The sequence below is a fragment of the Marmota flaviventris genome, chromosome 1, assembly GCF_047511675.1.
Source record: "Marmota flaviventris isolate mMarFla1 chromosome 1, mMarFla1.hap1, whole genome shotgun sequence".
Classification (NCBI taxonomy): Eukaryota; Metazoa; Chordata; class Mammalia; order Rodentia; family Sciuridae; genus Marmota; species Marmota flaviventris.
Window position 1 is genome coordinate 23,852,136 of NC_092498.1, and position 23,659 is coordinate 23,875,794.

Genomic DNA, 23,659 nt, shown 5'->3' on the forward strand with positions numbered 1-23,659 from the left:
CTGCAGCACCCCGAAATATGCGTTGCTTCTCTCTCTCTCTGCATCCCCAGAGCCCGTGACTTTTCCTCCACAACGTTTGGACTCCCTAAACGGCTTTTTCTTTCCTTTTTTTTTTTTTTTTTGGCAGGGTTAGCCACCTCTCTTTTCATACCGAACCATCTTCAGGGTTTTTCTTTCTTGTTTGTTCACCCTGGATTTAGGTACTCAAGGTAGAAATTCCCTAGAGGGAAGCCTTTCTCTCTTGAGATGCCCCCATTCCTTCTGCTCAGTGCTTCTTGAACTGGGGTAACTAAAGCGACCGACCTCCTTTATCCCTAATTCCTTTCTATATTAGGAAGAGAGTAGTCTGCTCAGGGCCCCTCTTCTAATAAAGAGCTCTGTGTGTTTTAAATCAGAGAGTCCTGTTAAGCTTTCTGATCTCTAGGAGAACCTTCCTGTTTTCCTTTCCACTGACAAAGCCTCTCCCACCCATAGTTGTATGCGGTGAGGACCCCCAGGCCCTCCAGCTAGCCACCCTCCATATTGTGGATCTGACAGCTGGGAGGAAAGAGAGAGAGACGAGCTCCTGGACAAAATAGTCCCTGTACTATCCTTTTGAGCAAAACTCCCTCTGTGAGGGTCAGGCTCTTTTGGACTGCCTGCCCTGTCTTGCCAAGTGACACCCTTTATTTCCTGTCCCCCTCCCCCCAACTTATAAACTCCAGGTTGCAGTGGGAAAGCTGTAACTGATAAGAGTCCTTCAGGCAGTGGTTTTGGTTGGAGGCCAGACTGATTATTTCATGACCAGCTAGAGAAATTCGCGAAGGTTCCTGAGACAAATCAAGGGATTCTTTTTTTTTTTTTTGAGGGAGAATTTAGAGGGTGGGGTGAGCCACTGTTCTGAATAGCTAATCCCTAGGGAGAGGGGGAAGAGGGAATGGGGGGTGGTAGCTTGTGAAAAGCAGTTAAAAAGTCCTGTCTCTTGTTTCTCTTTCTGCTTCACCCCCATCCCCCCTCCATTTCCCCCTGTTGCAGGGTTTTGTTTATATAACTCAAGTTGTTTGGTTAGATTCTTCAGGTGAATTACTTCTTTTATTTGTTACTGTTTTTGATCGACTATGTTATCTCTTTGTAAAGATCAATGATGATTGTCAAATGCTTAGTATGGAATTTGGTAAAGTTTTTAAAAAGTAGTTTTTGTATATGATATGAAAGTGGGGGATGGGAGTGAAGTTGCCTGGGCTCTTGAGATTTTTTTTTCATAATCTTTTCAGGAATAAAAAGGTGTTTTCTCCTTGCTGGGGATAGAAATTGGCTAGAAATTAGGAATACCTGATAAATTTCTAAATCTAGGGTTTCAAGTTTAGAATTTTTTCAGGGGTGGGGTGGGGTGGGAGTAGTAGCAGGGATTAGGGAGCAGCAAATAATAATGTACCAAATATGTCTAGACACAAGTGAAAGCAACTCTTTGAGCTGTTTGTAGCTGTGATTGTTTTGTAAATGTGTGAATGATACTAGTAACGTTGGCTTTTCATAAGGTTGCAGGAAAACTTCTATTACTGTGTGTACATTTTACACAAAGCAGTTTGGGGTTTTATTTTTGTTTAGAAACTAGGAAATGACAGGGTGGCAGAGTCTTGAGTTATTTTTATCTTCAGAGTTACTGTCACACCTAATGCAAATTTCTACCTAAGGGATAATTGGGATAGAGTGAGGGAGAGAATTCCAGGTGTTTTTGATCGATGTCAGAGCCTCAAATTATGTACATATAGAGATTTAAAAAAAAAAAAAAAATCGAGGATAAAGAGTGAGGCCTAACTTGACCTGATGCCTTTTCCATACAGTGCCTTTTGTTCATTTAGTAGTTGTGGCATCTAGAATGATTACCGCATTTAGGAGCTGGGGTGTGGGGGGTGGAGAGGGAGAGGAAAACAGACAAAGAACAGCAGGGTGTCTTTTTTTCCCTCCCCCTAAGTGGCTTATTTCATAGCTTATTTTTAGTAGAAGATGAAGAAAGGCAAAGATGCATTGGCCTTCTGTTCTTTCCCCACCTTCCTTCTTGCTGACAAAAGAAAGCTGAGGCGCTTTAAAATTGTAGATCTCTGAGATAGGAGGATAATAGTCTGGGTATTTAAAAGCCAGAGGTTATCTTTATTTTGTGTTTATTTTCTGGTGTAATTTAGTTTGGAAGTTAAAATTTTTCTGCTTTCCTTGTGTGTGTGTGTATGTGTATGTTGTGGGGGTGAGTGATTTTTGTGGCCTCCTTTCTCTCTTGAATTCACATTAGTAGGCCCAAATGGGGCCCACAATTTTTTAGTAAGATATATTTAGTAAAAAATTGAAGGGAAAATTCTCCAACCCATTACTAAAATGAGTATGATTGTGTGAAAGGGCTAAGGATTGGAAATGAAAGATGGTGGAGAGGAAATGGAAAGAAAAGGTCTGAAGGAATTTACTTACTCCTTGGCCCTCACTGCCCCTTGATGATTTCCTTGGTGTAGAGGCTGATAGCTGGTTTCATTGCAATCTCCTGTTTCAGCCCATTTTTGTCTGTCTCCTGAGCATAATTATACCACCAAGATTTACAGCCTGGCAGGGAACCTATATAGTAGGAAAGTAGCGGTGTGGGGGTAGGGAAAGAAGAGGATGTGTAACTAATTGGCCACTGCTTTCTGCCACCTTGCTAGGTTCTTTCCAGATACCATCTCTGATTGTTTTTTGGAGTCAGTGATATTTCTTTTGTGATGGGTTGGGAGGAGGAGAGCTGACTCCCAAGTTATGCAGGGAGTGAGTGTGTTTTGCACGGATGCACTTAATAATCTGCTGGGCGATTATGCTCTGAAACTCTGACTCATTCATTGTTTCCTTTCTGATCCTCTGCTTAAGGGTTGTGCAAACCTCCCTAGGAGCCTAGAAACTGATTTACATGACTTTTGAGTGCTGTAGTAATGTGTCCACATCCAAGAGCTTGCAGCTAGCCCAAATCCTGTGGAATAGTGTGGCCATTTGTTTGCAGAGTCAGGTGGATTGGTGATCCTGTGCTGTTCTCAACCTGGCAACCTGCGAGGTTTTCCATCTTCAACTCGCTGATTTAGATTGCCTGAGAACTGGGACTCCGGTGACCTTAAAGCGTGATTTGCCCTAAAGGAATATCGGTTTAAGTTCTCCCCAGTGGAGGAACAAAGAGCTCAGATTACATGGGTTTCCTTGTTGGTGGGGGTTACTCGTTTCACCCTGTTGCACAGCCCTGGTGATCCTTTTATCTGTGAACCAGTGGCCCCTGCTGAAGGCTAGAGCTGCTTGTTTTGGAAAAGCGTATGCAGGCAAAAGGCCGCAGGCAGAGCTCCTTGCAGCTCATTGGTTGCTCTGTTACTACCCGGAAAAGGAGGAGGGGTGGAGCTACTAAACAGCTGATGGCGTGTGTGACAAGAGTGTGTTTACATACAAAAGAGGTGTGGGGGCTGGGGAGACCTTGTGAGCTGGACCAAAGTGTGTTTTTAAGAGGTAGTAATAGGAAAACCTGACTTGTTAGCGAATAAGAAATGTTCAGGAAAATTAAGACTAGAAAAGCAGATCTGTTTATAATGGAGACTTGGCATACACATATTGGTTACTGTTGTAAGATTTGGAAACTTAGAATACCAAGAGTTTTCAAAGACTCTATTTTTCAGAGAGAGCTCAGTAACAAAATAGGATATGCTACTTCAAATGTACCTAACTGACTCATAGGGAGGGATTCAAAAGTATATTAGAAATGTAAGCTCCTCTTTCAAAAGCTTCAACAGTGATGAAAGGGGCAGTGTACACTGTACTTACAAATGGCATGAGTTTTACAGAATCACTTTAGGGTTTCTGTAACAAATTTAATGTTTGAACACCCCTTTTGTGCCAGTCCAGACATGGATTTTTTGGGGGGGGTAGTAGTGAAAATTCAGTGCAAGTGGTCATGATGCTTATGGAATTAAAACAACAACAATTTTTTTTTTTTTAAATCAGAACAGTCTGTGTCAGGTCAGCTCTGCATGCATCACCTTGCTGTTTGGGTAACTTGTATTTAGTTTCAGAATTTTAATTATGTGGAAAGATTAAGGGCTAGGGGATGTAGTTTATTGGTACTTGTCCACCGTGCTCAAGGGCCCTGCGTTTGATCTTCAGCACCATCACCAAAAAGAAAAAAGTGTGCAGTGGGGTATTTAAAATATACTTTGGAAAACCTGAAACAAAACCAAACATTAAAATGTGTAACCATTTGTTTTTGACTTCAACTTTGGAATTTTGTTGTTAATGGATAGTTATTCTGTCCCTAAGTTGTCTTCGTTACTCTTTAATTTCTGTTCAAAGTATAGAGAATTCTGTAATCTTTTAACTAGCTCCAGTGTCAATTGGGAACCTGCGGTTTGCCTTTTATTTCCTGTGGCCTCTTGTTTAGTGAGATGAAAGATGGAATAGTCTTATGGTCTTCAAGCTAAAAGTAAAAAGATTTGGCAACTCCCAGTGTTGTGAATTTGCTTTCCCTGCTTAGATTTTGGTGACAAATATAACATACTGGTACTTATTTTGGTTAAGCAGGAACCTACATGAGTAAGCATTGACAACTTCAGAACATCTGATTCCTGCAGTACATTTACACACAAGCCTAAAAATTACACACAAGCCTAAAAATTTAGCTTTTAGAGGGAAATAATCTATTGCAGATGTGACCCATGAAAGTCCCTTTCCCTGTTTCTGTGCATGCATTAAAACAATCTACCTTTGTTGGTTTTTCTAGCATTGTGATTTTCAAGCTCCTTCACCAGTGTTTTTCACATATATACATACACCATACACATATACTTGTTATTTTGGTTATTGTTAACAGATTTAACGGTTCTAAGAGCTATTGTTTTTTTTAGGCTTGCAATTCAGACCTTACATTACAGGGCTTACAATGTAATAGCATTTTACCTATAGACTCAGAGTATATGTTTTAATAAAATAGTAAAAAGACTTAGTTGGATTATAAAAGTAATAAGGTAATTGGGGAAAATACAGGTTACCATAAGGGAAAGAAAACAGTCACCCATCATCCTATACTTTAAACAATAGTTCTTAAACTTCAGTTTGATCTTAATCACCTGAAGGGTTTGTTAGAACAGGTTACTGGGTCCCACCCCCAAAGTTTTCTGATTCAGTAGGTCTAAGTAGTTCCCAGGTGACAACTGTTGTGCCTGGTCTCAGCACCATTTAATAATCATTATTAAATGTTAATTTTGGGGCTGGGGTTGTGGCTCCATGGTAGAGTGCTTGCCTTGCATGTGTGAGGCACTGGGTTTGATCCTTAGCATCACATATAAATAAATAAAGGTATTGGGTCTATCTACAACTAAAAAATTTTTTAAGAAGTCAACATTTTGCTGTTCTTTCATATCAGTCTTTTTACTCTCCCTAGGATATATTGTTTTAAACCTGTTGGTCATACTGTATGTGCCTGCTGTGTTTTTGCTCAATATTTTTGCAACTGTTATTCCCAGTTAAAACTATTAGATATAAGGAATAGCTCTTGTAATATGTCCTTCCATAGCTGTGCTATTGATTTCTTTGCCATTTTTTATTGAATAAGATTGTAATGAACTTCTTTGCAGCTCAGTGGTCGAGCACTTGTCTAGCATCCATGAGGTTCTGGGTTCCATCCCCAGCACCACCAGAAAAAAAAAAAAAAAAAAAAAAAAAAAAAACTTTGCTTATAAGGCATTTTCTTAAGGTTATTCCTATTTTCCAGAAATGAAATTCTAGATTTTGAAAAGCAGAAATTTGAATTAAAATATTTAATTGAAAAATAGGTCCCACATTCAGTGGCCTCATTTATTTTGTTGCAGTTTATTTATTAAAAAATGTTTTTAGTTGTAGATGAACACACAGTATCTTTCTTTATTGGTGCTGAGGATCAACCCAGTGACACTCACATTCGAGGCAACTGCTTTACTACTGAGCTACAGCTCCAGCCCTATTTTGTTGCATTTTTGTTGGTGTCATTTTGTTACAGAAATAGCCTGGAATAGTGATTAAAGATGAGTTCTGATTTCTTTGTTTAAATGTTCTTGTTTTTTTGTGATAATCGTTATTCACAAATTAGGTATACTTTGGGTATCTACTATAAGTACGTAAGTTAGATATGTTACATTCATGAACACACAGCTCTGAATGGCAAGAGCTATAATATTAAAATTAATTTTTGGTATCTTGATTTTTTTCCCTTTTCTAGTGAGATTTAATTGACATAATCTGTACATATTTAAAATGATTTGGTAAATTTTAAAGTTATAGATCACACACGAAACCTGTGTCACCATAATCAAAATAGGTACTCTACCACTAAGCTACATCTTCTGTCCTTTTTGTTTTTATTTTGAGGTGGAATCTTGCTGAGTTGCCCAGGCTATCCTCCAATTTATGACCTTCTTTTCTCAACCTCCCCAGTTTTGGAGTTGGGATTATGGATGTGTGCCACTGTGCCCAGCTTTGAATTTTCTTCTCTCTCTTTTTTTTTTTTTTGTACTGGAGCTTGAAACTAAGGGAGCTTTACCACTGAGCTACATCCTATCCCTTTTTTATTTCTTATTTCAAGACCGGACCTCCTTAAATTTCCTAATCTATCTTTGAATCCTTGAATTTGCAACCTCCTGCCTCAGTCTCCTGAGTACCTAGAATCACAGGCATGCACCACCACAACTAGCCAAGAACTAAATTTTCATTGTGAAATATTTTTGTTTTGTAGACCTTTGAAATGGCACTTTTTTTGTGATACTGGGGATTGAACCCAGGCCCTTGAGCATGTTATGTATGCACTCTTCCACTGACCTACATCCCCAACCTGAAATAACATTTCCATAATTATGGTCACAAATACCTATTTAATATTTGTATTTGCTAAGAAGATTCTGTCTTTTTGTAAAGATAAATACTTTTTTGATGATGATGCCTGTATTGATGTGAATTTTTTTTTGTAGTACAGGGTATTGAACCCAGAGTGGTGTACTACTGAGCTACACCCATTTCCCTCTTTCATTCTATTTATTTATTTATTTGTGGTACTTGGGATTGAACCCGAGGTGCTCTACCACTGAACTATATATATATCTCAAGCCCTTTTTGTTTTATTTTTTGAGACAGAGTCTCATTAAGTTGCCCAGGCTTGCCTTGAACTTGGGATCCTCCTGCCTCAGCCTCATAAGTAGCTGGGATTATAGGTGTGCACTATTGTACCTGACAGAATTTGTTTTTAACATGACATTACTTTAGCACCTCCAGTGAAATTTATATCTGTTTACAAATACTTGCATAATACTCTGTATAGTATCTTCAGTTTATGGAGTGAACTTAGGTAAAAGGAGCCAGTAGTAACTCAGTGGCAGAATCTGAAATAGATTTTAAGAGGTTAGGATATCCCTTAATAAGCTTTTCTGGAATTTTTAAAAGTTTTTAATATGGTATTTAAAAAAACTTTTTGATCTCCCATATGAGTTATTTAGTAGCCTAATAAACATTGTCATAATAAAAAGCTGCTTTGTAATTGTTACTATTGCATTATCTGGTAAATTAAGAACACTTGAGTTTATATTTGGTATTTTATTTAAAATAACATTACTGACAGCCAGAACTTTTAGTTTGGCTAACAAGAAAAAGAACTTGGTTTAAGTCTATTTTAGGTTGGAGTCAGTAGCAGTGTGTTCAGTGAGTACTGTTTCACTGATCAGACACAGGGATTGTGCTCTGAGCATGTAAATTAAAATGTATTTCCTAATTGCCCAAGTGAAATTCAAGTGTAGTATAGAAATCTGTGCAAAGAAGTCAGTTTATGCTTTTTGAGAGGCTGTTGTTGGCATTAGTGATTCTAATAGCTCAGTATGACATTTGAGAGGAATTTTTAAAAATCTTTTATACTGGGGATTGAACCCACAGATACTTTATCACTGAGCCCCCAGCCTTTTTTATTTTGAGACAGGGTTTTGCTAAGTTGTCAAGATTGCTCTCAAACTTGTGATTCTCCTGCCTCAGACTCCTGAGCAGCTGGGATTGTAGGTGCATGCCCACCTGAAGTGTGTATTTTTTAATTGTTTTTTTTTTAGTCTGAATTGTATTTTTATGGATAGGTTCTATGGTTTTGTGTAATTCTGTGTACCTTACCAGATTCTTGAGGAAGGTGACTGGCTGGTTGTAGCCCGGTTCTTGTGGTATCTGCCTGTGCCCAACAGAACTCAAATCCCCAAGGGCCAAGAGGGAAGCTCTGTAGGACAGCTGTCTGCTCAGAGGATTGAAGGAGCCTTTTTACTTTCCCATGGAATGTAGGGCATTTAATAGGTGGTTTGAATAGGTGTTCATGATTTGGCCTGGCCCTGTGTAGAAGTCTGGAAGGAGTAAGGTAGAAGCTTGGCTGGACCTTGCCATACCACTCTTAGGAAGATGGGCATAGCTGGTGGGTTTGTCTTTGGGCTCATAAAAGGATCCTGGGCAGTAACACTAGGAGGAACCATAGTTAGGGATTTAGAAAATACTACTTAATGGGAATAAAGCCTTTTTTTCTTTTTGGTATTGAGAATTGAACCTAAGAGGTGCTTTACTACCGAGCCACATTGCCATCCCTTTTTTATTTTTTGAGATAGGGTCTCACTGAATTACTTGTGGTCTTGAACTTGTGATAACTCCTGCCTCAGCCTCCTGAGTCACTGGGATTTCAGGCATGTGCAGCTGTCACACCCAGCTGAAATTGTGTTGTTCAACCTTCTTGGTTGCTAACTCTTTTTTTGGGGTAGTATTAGAGATTAAATCCAGGAACGCATTAACACCTAGGTAGTTCTACAGTCCTTTTTATTTTTTATTTTGAAACAGGATCTTGCTAAATTACCCACACTGACCTCGAACTTGTGATCCTCCTACCTCAACTTCCTGAGTTCCTGAGATTACAGGCATGTGCCACCTTGCCAGGTTTGGTTTCTAACTTTTAAACCATTTTTATTGAGGCATTATGCATGAAAGGATATATTCCCTACATCTGAGATCATTAATGTAGTTATGCATCTTCTTTTTAGTATTAGGCAATTTTTTCCATGTTTCATATTTTTATCATGTACACTTTTCAGGGTTTCTTGGATTATAAAATCTTAGTTGAAGCAATATAAGTAGAAAACTAGATACAAAGTGTGCCTGGTTGTGACACCTGAGAAGCAATTGAGTTGCCACTCAGCCTAGTGAAAAATAAATTTTGTTGTTTTGTTCCTTTGCTGCCAATGTAACTTTGGTTCTATGGATTTTGCTTTTTAGTCATTTGACTTTATATTGCATGGACAGTTTTTCTGAAAATTTGATTAATTAAGAAGTTCAGAGGTTAGGTGTGGTGGCACACGCCGACTCAGGAGACTAGCAGGAGGATCACAAGTTCTAGGGCAGCCTGGGCAACTGAGCAAGACCCTGTCTCAAAATAGAAAGGACTGGGCATATGGCTTAGTAGTAAACTTATTTTGTTTAGAAAACAAAACAAAAAACCAACAAAAAAAGTTCAGGTAAACATTTCCACAAAGTAGCATTTATACAAACAAGGTTGATTCAGTTACAGTGTGTCCAACAAGTATAATATAGTTGGATATATTGTTTTCTGGTCTTAATATTGACTGCTGGTTGTTTAGTACCCTTTTTCTAATCTTTGAATCTAAATCTGCAAATAAATTATTAAGTCTCCTTGGCAACAGCTTGAAACTGTATAATCTTTTAGAAATATTTTTAGTTGTAGATGGACACAATACTTTTTATTTTATTTATTTTTTTAATGTGGTGTGAAGGATCAAACCCAGTGCCTCACATGTGCTAAGTAAGTGCTCTACCACTGAGCTACAACCCTACCCTATATGACCTTTTTATTTCACTCCCCAGGAAAGGAACTGGCTTGGTTGGTTGGGATTTTTTTTGTTTGTTTACACCAAATGGTCATTTTCATAGGCCTTAAGTTCTCACAGCTGTGAATTGGTAATTGGTCAGATCACTAATCCAAACTGAGTGTATCAAGAAATCACCCCAATATGAAAATCAACTGTCTTCTATTAAGCTAGATATTAAAAATATTTGCAGGGCTGGGGTTGTGGCTCAGTGGTAGAGCACTTGCCTAGCATGCATGAGGCACTAGGTATGATTCTCAGCACCACATATAACACATATAAATAAATAAAATAAAGTCTATTGGTAACTAAAAAAAAAATTTAGAAAAATTTTGCAAAAACGAAATCATCTCATGAAGTTGCTTTTGGGCAGTTTAGGTTCATATTACAAATTATATTCTAGTTGATGAACACAGGAGGGAATGCATTTTAAGTGCTTGTATTTTTTAAAATATTTACTTATTTATGTATCTTAGTTTTAGGTGGACACATTATTTTGTTTTTATGTGGTGCTGAGGATGGAACCCAGTGCCTCATGCATGTTAGGTGAGCACTCTGCCACTGAGTCACAACCCTAGCCCCTCTTAAGTGCTTGTATTTTTTGACGTGAATTTTAGCTCTTTATTGTAATTTGCCGTATTGCTTAAAGTATATTTAGTATACCAAAATATAGAATACAGTGTGTTTGATAGCAGAATTGTCAGATGAATTGAGAAAACAAGCACTGATCTTGGCAACATGAACATTGTTAGTGTCTGTTAACTTTACAAATTTGAGTGATTCAATTCTCTCTAGCTGCCATCTTTTTTTTAATATATATTTTTTAGTTGTAGATGGACATAATACCTTTATTTTATTCTTACATGGTGCTTAGGATTGAACCCAGTGTCTCATGTGGGAGGAAAGTGCTGTACCATTAAGCCACACTTGGAGCGAGCCCCCCTAGCCATCTTGATAAGAAGGGAAAAAAAAAATTCCTGCTTTTTTTGCCCCCTGTTGTATTCTAAAAGATGTTTTTTTTTTTTTAGTTTAGATGCACACAATACCTTTATTTTTATGTGGTGCTGAGGATTGAACCCAGTACCTTCCACGTGCAGGGCGAGCACTCTACCACAGAGCTACAACCTCAGCCCATAGTTTTTGTTTTCTGCAGTGCTGTGGCTGGAGCCCAGGGCCTTGCATATACTAGTGCTCTACCATTGAGCTATATACCCCCAGCCTTAAAACCTTAAAGATTTTTGGAAAAACAAACTACCTTTTTTTTTTTTTTTTTTTTTGTTAGATTTGTTCTGTAGTTGGAAGAAATAGACCTCTGAATATGTTCTTTAGTCAGATTATCTGAATTGTTTAGCATTTTTTTCTGACAGTAAAGAAAAGTAGCTCTTGGGCCGGGAATGTGGCTCAAGTGGTAGCGCGCTCGCCTGGCATGCATGTGGCCCGGGTTTGATCCTCAGCACCACATACAAACAAAGATGTTGTGTCTGCCGGAAAAAACCTAAAAAATAAATATGAAAATTCTCTCTCTCTCTCAAAAAAAAAAAAAAAGAAAAAGAAAAGTAGCTCTTAAATGCTATCTTGATTATCCAGTGACATATATGTTTGTTTGTGTCATCAGTCATGCCTTTGTGAAAACTTAATTTTATCTCTCTACAGATTCCTGGATTAGAATAGTTAGAAACCATATTCTTTTTATCTTTGAGTAATAAATGTGACTTCTCCCTTGTTTGTGATTTAGTTAAGATCTTTATAACATGTAAACCATGCTGTATTGGAAAGACCACAGGTTGGTTTAAAAAGAGTGCAATTTTTTTTCTTTCCTTTTTTTTTTTTTTTTTTAAATACTGGGGAATTGAACCCAAGGGCATTTTACCACTGAACTACATTCCTAGTCCTGTTTTTTAAAATTTTGAGACAGGGTCTTGCTATGTTGCTGGGTCTGGCCTCAAACTTTGATCCTCCTGCCCAAGCCTCCCGAATTGATTCTATTATAGGCATGAGCCACCATGCCTAGCCAAGTACCATTTCATTCTCATATTCATATATTGTTTTCAAATCTATGTCTGTTTTATGTTAGTGTTCTTAGCTTTTGTTTTGTTTTTATTTTTTGTGCCGTGCTGAGGATCAAATTTGGGGCCTTGTGGGTATTACTAAGCATGTGCTCTACCACTGAGTTTTATACCCCCAGCCCCTTAGCTTCTACTTTTTTAATTTTTTTTTAGTTGTAGATGGACACACACCTTTATTTTATTTATTTATTTTTATGTGGTGCTGAGGATCGAACCCAGTGCCTCACACATGCTAGGCAAGCGCTCTGCCACTGATCTACAACCCCAGACCTAGCTTCTACTTTTGATTTCTAAGAATCAAGCAAGACAGTTAAACTCTTGGCAGGAAAGTAACTTTAATATCTCTCCCTCTCCATCCCGCCCTTGAGGGGAAGATACTTCCAGATACTTTTTCAGTATCTTACATTCAAGCTTAATTAAAAAGTAATCCAGGCTGGGCATGGGCACGTGCCCTATGCTTATAATTCTAGTGAATAAAGAGTCTGAGGCAGGAGAATTGCAAGTTTGAGGCCAGCCTCAACAATGTAGTGAGACTCTGTCTGAAAAATAAAAAGGAGTTGGGATGTAGATTAGTGATAAGCACCTCTGTTGTTCAGTCCCCAGTACAAAAAAAAAAAAAAAAAGCCAGATCCTTTTTCATAGGAGTTTGAAAAAATATACTTGGTCTATTTTACTTTGTGTAGTTTGATAATAATATATTAAACTTATACTTGGTTATGCTAAAAATATTATAATTTTGATATGTATCCTATGAATATCAAAAATAACAAAGCCTTGGGGCTGGGATTGTGGCTCAGCAGTAGAGTGATCGCCTCACATGTGGGCAGCTCTGGGTTCAGTCTTCAGTACCACATAAAAATAAATAAATAAAAACAACAAAGCCTTAATTAAGTTTATCCTAACTATGTCACTGAAGTCAGACATCAAGGAATTTGTTTGGCACCTGAATTTTGTGTTCTTTATTAGTCCTTGGCTTTCCTTATTACTGGTGGATTTTTTTTTCCCCTAAGCTACTTTTTATACAGCCTGGTCAGTGCATTTGAGACTCAGAAACTGCCTACTGTGTTTTCGTTAAGTCTTCAAGGAAGGAAGTCTAGAGGTCTCCTTCTCATAGTAACCTCCTCTTGTCTCCTACAGGCAAGGTAAAGGAGGAAGCTTATTGCCAGGATTAAATTTTAGCCCTGTTGCATCTTATAATTGAAAGAATGGATGATGAAATACCATGTCTACTTGTGCTTATTTTCCTTTTTTTCCCCCATGCTAGGGATTAAATCCAGAGCTTTGCCCCATGCTAGGCAAGCATTCTACCACTGAGTGGCAACCCTGTCCGTATTCTCCAGTTTTTGGTGACGTGATAAATGTATTCATGCCTTTGAACTGATTATCTTTTTTTTTTTTTAATTTTTTTTTTTTAGTTGTAGGTGGACACAATATCTTTATTTCATTTTTCTGTGGTGCTGAAGTTCCAACCCAGGCCTCATATGTGCTAGGCGAGCACTCTACCACTGAGTCACAACCCTAGCCCCTGAACTGATTATCTTAATTGACAGATGTATATGTTTTTCTCTTTCCTAACTGGGAAATAGAATTAGAACACCTATTTTTTTTTTTTTATAGAATCAGAAAATAGTGTATGATTTACATGCTTTTAAATTGGGACTTATTACTCATTTAATGAATTGGATAAAATGTATTGGTTTCAGTCTGCCAATTCTGGCTGTTTTATTTCTTAAATGTCATTCTTAAAGTGTTTTGTCAGCTCAGATGAAGTTCTGATGACATCTTATTATTTAAAGTTAAATTTTAGTATTTATTATACTTACATAGATTTTAGCATTTTTTTTTACTTGTAAAAAACCTGGATTGCAAATTGTAGTATTTGCAAAGCAGTGGTTGCTTTCTGAATATAAAGGCTCTTTGAATGGAAATTAATAATTATGCTCTCTCTAGATAATATTATTTTGTTCTTCAGTAGCAGTTTCAGAGGTACCAATGCTTGGCTGTATTTCTTCCACTTGAGAGAATAAATTCTGGTAACTTTGTTTTTATTATTGATAGGAAAAAGAGAGGCCAAGGTTGAAATAAGGAAACTACTTTTCATCTGGGACTTTTAAAATCAGTTTTACTAGTTAGTAATCACATTTGTTATGTGAAAATAAAATTAAAGTAAAATTAAAACATAGCCTAATAATCCCTCAGTTAATTATATTTATGAATATAAGATTCACAAAGAAAAGACAGTAGGATGTATTTTGGTATCTCTTTACAATTATAGATCAGATGGCACATTGCTTCATGTGTGTGTGTTTGTGTGATGTGTATTTTTTCCCCTCAGTATTGGCAATTGAACCTAGGGGTGCTGTACTCCTTAGTTGCATTCTCAATCCTTATTTATGTCTTTTTATTTTGACATAGGGTCTTGCTAAATTGCTGAGATTGGCCTTGAACTTGCAATCTTTCTACCTCAGCCTCCCAAATCCTGAAATTACAGGTGTGTGACACCACACCTGGCTACATCTTATATTCTTGAGGTATCTAAATTTTAAGTGCCCTGTCAAAAATTTTTTTAAAACATTTATTTTTTGGGTGTAGATGGACACAACACAATGCCTTTATTTTTATGTGGTGCTAAGGATCAAACCCAGGTCCCGCCCATGCTAGGCGAGTGCTCTACCGCTGAGCCACAATCCCAGCCCCCTTGTCAATAATTTAAAAAAGTAAAATAAGCCTATAAAGTGCCTGATTTTGGAGGCTTTTGTCAGAATAGAATGACAATATGCTGTTCCTTTCAAAATTTTTTGTATTTAATCACCAGAATTATGTTTATTTTTTAGAAGGTGGACTAGGATATGGGGCGTAATTGAGTAAAAGAATATTCCAGTGTCCAGGTAGGATCTTGTTAAAGAGTTTGCAACAGTTCAGTACTTGAGCACTTAAGTATTTTATCCTTATTCTTTTAGTACTCTCCAGATATTTTAAATATCTTTTTTAGGAAATTTAATTGCTAGCATTTTTCTTGATGTTTAGACTCTTGTCAGTTTTTCTTTTTTTACAGTGGTATTATTTTAGTTTCAAGACAGTTAAGCATACATAAAGACTTTAGATGCCTATCAACCTCCTGGTTCTGAGGATTGAACCCGAGGGTGCTTTACCACTGAGCTACATCCCTTTTATTATTTTGAGATGGGGCCTTGCTAAGTTGCTGAGTGAGGCTGGCCTTGAATTTGTGATTCTCTTGCCTCATCACTGGGATTATAGGCATGTGCCATCATGCCTAGTTGGTTTTTGCTTTTTTTGGACAAAGCATTTTAGATTTATAGAAAAGTTGCAAATATAGTTCAGAGAGTTCCTTTACCTCAGCCAGTTTCCTTTATGTTATCATTTTATACGATTGTGGTACATTTGTCAAAACTAAGAAACTAACATTGGCATGTTATTCCAACTCAGAATTTATTCCTCAGGATACCTGTTTTTTTTGTACAATCTGTAAGTCAAAAGTATATGTAACCGGCTGTTTAAATTGGTTCAGCAACCCAGGTGATGCATTTTTAGACCTCTGGCTTTAAATATAATACTAACACTCAGATGTCACATAGGTGCTAAGTGTCAGCTGTGTGGCACTTAAGGCCACCTTACTGACTTGATGACTCTGGGCAGTGATTAGCTGGTTCTTTGTCTCTCTGGTTCTTTTGCTCACTTTAAATTTAGTGCCCTGTGGGTCACATTCAGTGAACAGAGCTCTAGTACTCTTTTTTTTTTTTTTTTTTAATTTTTTATTGTTGGCTGTTCAAAACATTACATAGTTCTTGATATATCATATTTCACAATTTGATTCTAGTACTCTTAAGAAAAAAAAAAGTATTAACTTTTAAAATAAAAATGTAAGAATGCTATTTTTATTGTATAAAAAGTTTTATATATATTGTAAAGATTTTTTTAGGGAGGGTGCTGGGGATTGAGCAAGATTTTTTTGGGGGGGGTGGGTACCAAGGATTGAACTCAGGGGCATTCAGCCACTGAGCCACATCCCCAGCCCTATTTTTTGTATTTTATTTAGAGACAGGGTCTCACTGAATTGCTTAGCACTTTGCTTTTGCTGAGGCTGGCTTTGAACTCGCAATCCTCCTGCCTCACTTCCCACGCTGCTGGAATTACAGGTGGTGACCACTGCACCTGGGGAGCAAATGTTTTTTAAATTTAGAAACACGTAACTTTTTCCAGATTGACCTTTTTACTTTCTTCAAAAAAAAATCTTAGTAGGGAGTAGCTAAATTCTGTACATCTGACCCATTCTGTCTTTAATTTGACCTTTGTTGTCCTTGTTGTGTGATGTGGTACTTTTTAAAAAAACTTTTTTTAATATTTATTTTTTAGTTGTAGGTGGACAACAGTATCTTTTTTATTTTATTGCTTTTTTTTTAAAAGAGAGTGAGAAATTTAATATTTATTTTTCTTAGTTTTCGGCAGACACAACATCTTTTTTTTGTATGTGGTGCTGAGGATCGAACCCAGGCTGCACGCATGCTAGGTGAGCGTGCTACCGCTTGAGCCACATCCCCAGCCCGTATTTTATTGCCTCATGCATCCTAGGCAGGCGCTCTGCCTCTGAAGCACAACCCCAGCCCCTGGTACTTTTCATTCTAATGTATTTTATATTTATTCTTGCAGTATCTTTGCTTTGAGATGTTACAGCTCACTTTTTGTGGATTAAAAGCCTGGGCCATGTAGGTCTGTTCAAAGTTCTGAGATCATAGAGTAAATCCTTATGGTGGATTTGGGGTTGACAGGGGTTTCCTTCATAGCACAGTTTACATATGTCATAGGTGCCCAGGACATACCTGTTAAATAAATAGAATAAATAATATACTTCAGAGTTTCCCCCAAGTTCTTGGGTTGTTTTTAGACTGAATTTTGGCACTCATAATAGAAACAGTTTGGAAGTCATACTGAAGAGGGGCAGCTCTTCCACAAGTGATAGGAATTGAAATTCTTTTTTCTTATCTCAGTACTAAGGGTTGAACATGGAGTCTGGCATAGGCAAGGTAAGTGCTCTACCACTGAGCTACCGTCTCAACCCTTTAAATTTGTTTTTTTATTTTGAGATAGTCTTGCTAAGTTGGCCAGGATGGCTTTGAACCTGTAATCCTCCTGCCTCAGCCTCCTAGTAGCTGGGATTACAGGCATGTGTCACCATGCCTTGCTTGTTAACACTTTTAAATGAATTATTTTTAATATCTAAAATGGTCAATATCAAAAAGTACAACTCATACTAAAAAAAAAAAAAAAATTCCTTTGAGTTCTAAAGACACTCTTAAAATCTCAAACTACTTTTACCGAAGCATTTGAGAAACACTACTCTAACAAAGACAGATTGAAAGGGCAATTGTCCTCAGGTATGGTGGCACATGCCTGTAATACCAGCAATTTGAGGAGAATTATAAATTTGTCATGTTGTGATAAAGTTTCAGAAATTCTTTAATTTGTACCCAGCATACTGTCTGGCATATTAGTAGGTTCTTTAATAAAATACTCGATGGGGCTGGGGATGTGGCTTAAGTGGTAGCATGATCGCCTAGCATGCGTGAGGCACTGGGTTCGATTCTCAGCACACATAAAAATAAGATACTGTGTGCACCTAAAACTAAAAAATAAATATTAAAAATAAAATACTTGAATCAGATCAAGTTGAATTACACAGTAAATCATGAAAATACACATTGAGCCTGGAAGGGAAATTGTTATTGCATAAAAGATGGCAAATATTTTTATGTTAGTAAATAATGTCAAGTTTGCATATTTTCTAAATTCTAACAGACTTTTTTCCACATCTTAACATCTTTGAAATTGAGATTTCTTAAAATTGGTAGTGAGTCACTTTATGCAGCTTTTTCCTTTTTGGTATTGTCATAAAGTAGTGGTGTGTTGTACATGTGACAAAGGATGGTAGTGACTGTGGAGAAAAGGAAACATCCTGGATTGCAGTTCAGTTCTAAATTATAGGATCTTCCCCTCCCCTGTCGCCCTAGTACTGGGGATTGAACCCAGAGGTGTTTCACCACTCGGCTACATCCTCAGCCCTTTTTACTTTTTGAGACAGGATCTCACTAAGTTGCTTATGGCCTCACAAAGTTGCTGAGGTAGCTCCCAAATTTGTGATCCTTCTGTCTCAGCCTTCTGAGTTGCTAGAATTATAGGCATGTGCCACCTTGCCCAGCCAGTAGATGTTTTTCTTCTTGGGCACTGAATTAACTGGGCAGTTGACAATGGGCTCATTGTTGGAATATTCTATTCATAAAGCAATTATCTTTATTAAAATCCAGAAGTCTAGACTTAAATGCTATAATACACACTATTACACATAAAGCTTATACAAATCTTGTTTTTTATATATGTAAAACTTGCTTTCTTGTTTAATCATGTTGTTTATGTTCTTGTCAGCACTTCCCCCATCCTTTCAGTAAGTTCATTTAAAGATGTTAATGAAGTCTGTTATTAACATTGGGCCTCTGTTTTATTCTGTATAAAAAAGAATAGGGTCATGACTTGGAGACATAAAGATATTATATGAATAATAGCACAGGAACTTTAAGTTTAAAACAAGGATAGGGCCTTGAGAAAATATGGAGTTAAGCCTATCAGAGAAGGCTTCCTAAAAGAAGCTGAATGTCATGGAGCAGGAGGTCCCTAATGAAGTGGGAATTGATAGGTGGCTTAGCTTGATTAAAGGACCCAAGGATGTAAATCATTCACTGTGGTTAGATATATACTTGTACTGGAGTGCAGGGTATGTGACCAAGATCGTGTGGGTTGCTTAAAGTGAACAGGCTGAGCTTTTGTCTTTTTCTGATCTGAGGAACACCCTGCAACCCAAAGGGCCACACCTGGTACTTTCAGTGGTGTGATCCTTCATCCGTCAACCCAAGGAAGACTCTTGGAAAAGAAAGTACCCACAGAGGTGGTTGAAATTTGATCACGGGTTGGCAGGGTTTTAATGGATAGGAAAGAGTGCATGGAATTTTGGTGTATTATTTTGAAATGCATACACTTTTTCAGATACGTGATATACTTGAAGAAGTTAAATACAGAGGAATGATACAGGCTTTGGTCTTAAATTTGGGTTTGCATCTGTCTTTGCCTTTGTTTCCTCATCCAAAAAATGAAGAAAATACTTATAGTTTGTTTGAGGTTTATGTGAAATATATGTATGTGAATGTGTCTTGAAAATAATTGTTTAGTGAATAGCTCAGTTAGGAATTTAGTGGCAGTAACGGAAATTTGGCAAGCAGATAAGGAAGGCAGGCTCTGTGGGACTCAGATTCCTTCTGACTGTCTACTCAACTGGATACTGTATGGCTTATATCCTAGAGGGCTGCTCCTGCCATCACATTAGTATTTCATGCAGGAGAGGGAAGAAAGGTGATGAGGAAGCCAAAGGAATAAGAACCAGCAGACTGCTCCCTCCTCACACCTGCCTTTTAAGGAACTTTGCTGAGTGTCCTTCCCCTACCAATTGCGCTGATAATCCTGGGCAATAAAGATCAACTCACGAACTCTAGCTGCAAGAGAGGTTGGGAACTGTAACTTTTTGACTGTGTTGAATTAAATTGAGGTTTTATTAGTAAGAAAGAAGGAGTAAATAAATATGGGATTGAGTCTAGCAGGGTCTTCCATAGTGATTTTTTTAAAATGTTTTTTCTTTCATTTACATTTTTGAGGGCATTATTATGTAAGTCTAGGTTTTATGAAATGTCTCATGTCTTTAGATTTTTGTTCATGAAATTTATCTTTTGCCTTTATGTCCCATGTCTCTTCTAGGTTCTGTTTTGCTGGGAGATTGGACTTATGTGATAAAATTATTTACTCTTAAGCATTAAGGGAGAAGGGGAAAAAATAACCTGCTTATTTTCATTTATAATTTAGTATCTTCACACTCAGAGGACGTAATTTGGGAGCTAGTTGCTGTTAGAGGTTGGTAGGAAAGGAGATAGCCTGGAAGAACAGTGCTCTTGCCCTTGGCTCTGTGCTCAATGGCCTGGAGGCTTTGGGGTTTTTACTTCCTTCTTGAGGTTCTATGTCCTTATATATCAAATGAGGAGTTGATTTAGATAATTTTAAATCTTTGCAATTTTGAATATTCTCTTTTTATCAGACCTTTTTCATGAAACTGACTTTTTGTGTATATATATCAGTGCAAAAGACCTTCATAGCCATATGCATACCTGGTATTGCCTTTTAGGGAACATAGAATTGAAAAAAGTTATTAATTTATAATATCTTATTTTAAATCTTCATAAATAAATATGAGCCTTAAAAATAGATAAGCTCTATAGTTTGTTACTTTGTATGAATTGTGTATGTATTATTTTTTTAAAGGTAGTAGGGATTTAAGCCTGGGGTGCTTTACCACTGAGCTTATAGCCCTAGCCTTTTTATTTTTTTTATTTTATTTTTTTTTAATATTTATTTTTTTGGTTATCGGCAGACACAACATCTTTGTTTGTATGTGGTGCTAAGGATCGAACCCGGGCCGCATGCATGCCAGTCAAGCACGCTACCGCTTGAGCCACATCCCCAGCCCAAGCCTTTTTATTTTTGAGACCAGGGTCTAACTAAGTTGCTAAGGCTGGCCTCGAACTTGTGATCCTCTTGTCAGTTTACTGAGTCACAAGGATTACAGGTGTGTGCCACCATGCCAAACTTTCTCAATATGAATTTATTTATTTATTTAATTTTAGGGCCAAGGATCGAACTCAGGGCCTGCATGTGTTAGGCAAACACTCTGCCACCGAGCTAAATCCCTGACCCCTTATTCTTTTTTTTTTTTAATGTATTTTTAGTTGTAGTTGGACACAATACCTTTATTTTATTTATTTATTAATTTTTATATGGTACTGAGAATTGAACCTACTGCCTCGTACATGGGAGGCAAGAGCTTCACCACTGAGCTATAGCCCCAGTGCCCCCTTATTTTTTTATTTTTTATTTTTAATTGGTTCTTTTGTTTTTTTAGTACCAGGGATTAAACTGAGGGGCACTTGACAACTGAACTACATCCCCAGCCCTATTTTGTATTTTATTTAGAGACAGGGTCTCACTGAGTTGCTTAGCATATCTCTTGTTGTTGAGGGTGGCTTTGAACTCACTATCCTCTTGTGTCAGCCTCCTGAGCTGCTGGGATTACAGGCCACTGTACCCAGCTTAATGGGTTCTTTTTAGTTATATATGACAGCAGAATCTATTTTGATATAATTATACACACATGGAACATATCTTATTATAGTTAGAGTCTCATTCTTGTTTTTTTTTTTTTTTTAAAGAGAGAATTTTTAAAATATTTTTCAGTTTTTCAGTGGACACAACATCTTTGTTTGTATGTGGTGCTGAGGATTGAACCCGGGCCGCACGCATGCCAGGCGAGTGCGCTACCACTTGAGCCACATCCCCAGCCCCAGGAGTCTTATTCTTATGGATGTACATGGTGGTGGGATTCACTGAGTTGTTTTCATCTATGTACATAGAAAAACTATCAGATTCATTCCATTGTCTTTGCTTATCTGCCTTCCCTTCCCTTCATTCCCCACTATCTAATCTACTGCACTTCTTTTCTTCCCCTCACCTCCACCCTCATTATTGTGGGTTAGCTTTTACCTATTAGAAAAAACATTTAGCCTTTGGTTTTTTGGGACTGGCTTACTTCACCCATTGTAATAGTCTCCAGATCCATACATTTACTGGCAATTGTCAAAAAGCCATTCTTCTTTACGGCTGAGTAATACTTCATTGTATAGATATACCATGTTTTCTTTATCCATTCATCTATTAAAGGGCACCTTTTAATAGGGCTTTTTAGAAATCCAAAGTAGAAAACCTTTGGCATCTTCATTTCTGATTTTAAAATACAGCAATGAAATGTTGCTTTATATTTAGAAACTGGTGTCATTATTAAGTTTGAGTAGGAAAAGCCTCTGTCTTATTCCAGTAATGAGTTTCTAGAAATGATCCTTGGAGTTAGGTCAAGTATTGTGAAAGTGCAATTTTTAAAATGCTAGCTAGTGTTAACTCATCACCTGCTTACCTAAGAATTCAAATGCTATACTTTCCATGTTTAGGTCAAACTTTGGCCAGTGTCTGAATGAATAATTATTATAGATGGTAGGATCCAGGTGGTCTTTGTCTGGTGTGGGAAGCAGCTAAGTTAAGAACTTCTGATTGTGTCTGGTGGGGCAAGTGTGTCTGTTACTTTATGTTCCAGGACAGAAAGACTTGTGGTTCCTTCGTGTCTTGTTTCAGTTTGGTTTTCATGTATAATACATCTAGGGAGGCGGTATGATTTAGTAAATAGGACAAAGCCCTTGTTAGAATTCTTTTCAAATTATGTAATTTTGAGCCATAAATGTATCCCCCCCCCCGAAAAAAATTTTTTTTCCTCCTTCATTGTTGTTCTCTAATTGCCAGTGTTATGAAAAATAGATTTTTAGACTGCTTCGTTGTTTTAGAACCATTTGTATCTCATACTAGTCACCACAGATATTTGTAGTTTGTTACTGGGATTTTTTAATTATTAGGTAAAGCCAGGTATTAAATTATAGATCCTTTAAGCTGAATTTGGCTTATTTGAGTTTGAGTTGAGTGTCCCTTTTCTCAGTGCTTGGGATCAGAAATGTTTGGGATTTGGGATTTTTCCAGATTTTGGACTATTTGCGTATTCCAGATGAGGTATCTTGGTGATGGGACCCAAGTCTAAATACAAAATTCATCTGTATTTCATATATACTGTATACCTATAGACTGAAGATAATTTTATACAATATTTTAAGTAATTTTATGTATTAAATAGTTTTATGATGTGAAGTTTTTCTATTCTACTTATGGCATTATGTTGAAGCTCACTGTTTTGGAGTTTGGAGCATTTCATATTTCAGATTTTTGGATTAGGTATGCTCAGTCTGTATTGGAAATATGATTGAAGAAATTTATATTTTTCTAAATTACAACATAACTTTGTAGTCACATAAAGAGTGTCTGTCCAATAGCAAGAAAAGGCTGCTGTAAATTATTAATATAGCAGAACTAACTCTAGGTTGGAGGTAGTGTTCATTAAATTAAAGTGGGAGACTTTTAACATGACCACATTATAGATGTTTTTATTTAATTTGTCATATTCTTATGAGTAAAACCAAACTTAGCAGGTAAAATGTCATTTTATTCTGAAAATTAAGGTTATTGATAAGGGTAAGTTAGATTGAATTGTATAATGACAGCAGTATTAAGTTTTATGCTCAACAGATATTAACTGGAAACTTTTCTTTTCAGCTTAACATGAAAAATGTCAGATATCTGAAAGTAGAAAGTTTAGTATAAATGAATACCTATATACTACCCCATTATGTAGACTCAATATTTTTGCTATAATTACTTCATCATAAATTTTCAATTGAATCATTTGAGTAAATTACATATATCATGACACTTTAGTCTACTTTAACATGCATCATCAGAGAATTTCCTAAATAAGCACAGTACTTGCCATTATCACACCAAGAAATAGGAACAGTAAGTTCTTTTATAACATGTAATATCTGTAAGGGAAATATTCAAATGGTGAGATTTTTAATTCAGCCATTTCGCAGAAAGAAAGTGCATAGTCTTCTTACTCTTTAAACAATTTAACATATTACTCGGAAAAGGTTAGTACAAAAAAAGATTACT

General features: G+C 36.9%; 1 protein-coding gene across 2 annotated transcripts in view; it reads left to right on the forward strand.

The window, feature by feature from the left end:
• Ube2h (ubiquitin conjugating enzyme E2 H) overlaps window positions 1–23,659 on the forward strand; it is a 101,950-nt gene that overhangs the window by 698 nt on the left and 77,593 nt on the right. The gene's annotated exons all lie outside the window — the stretch shown is intronic.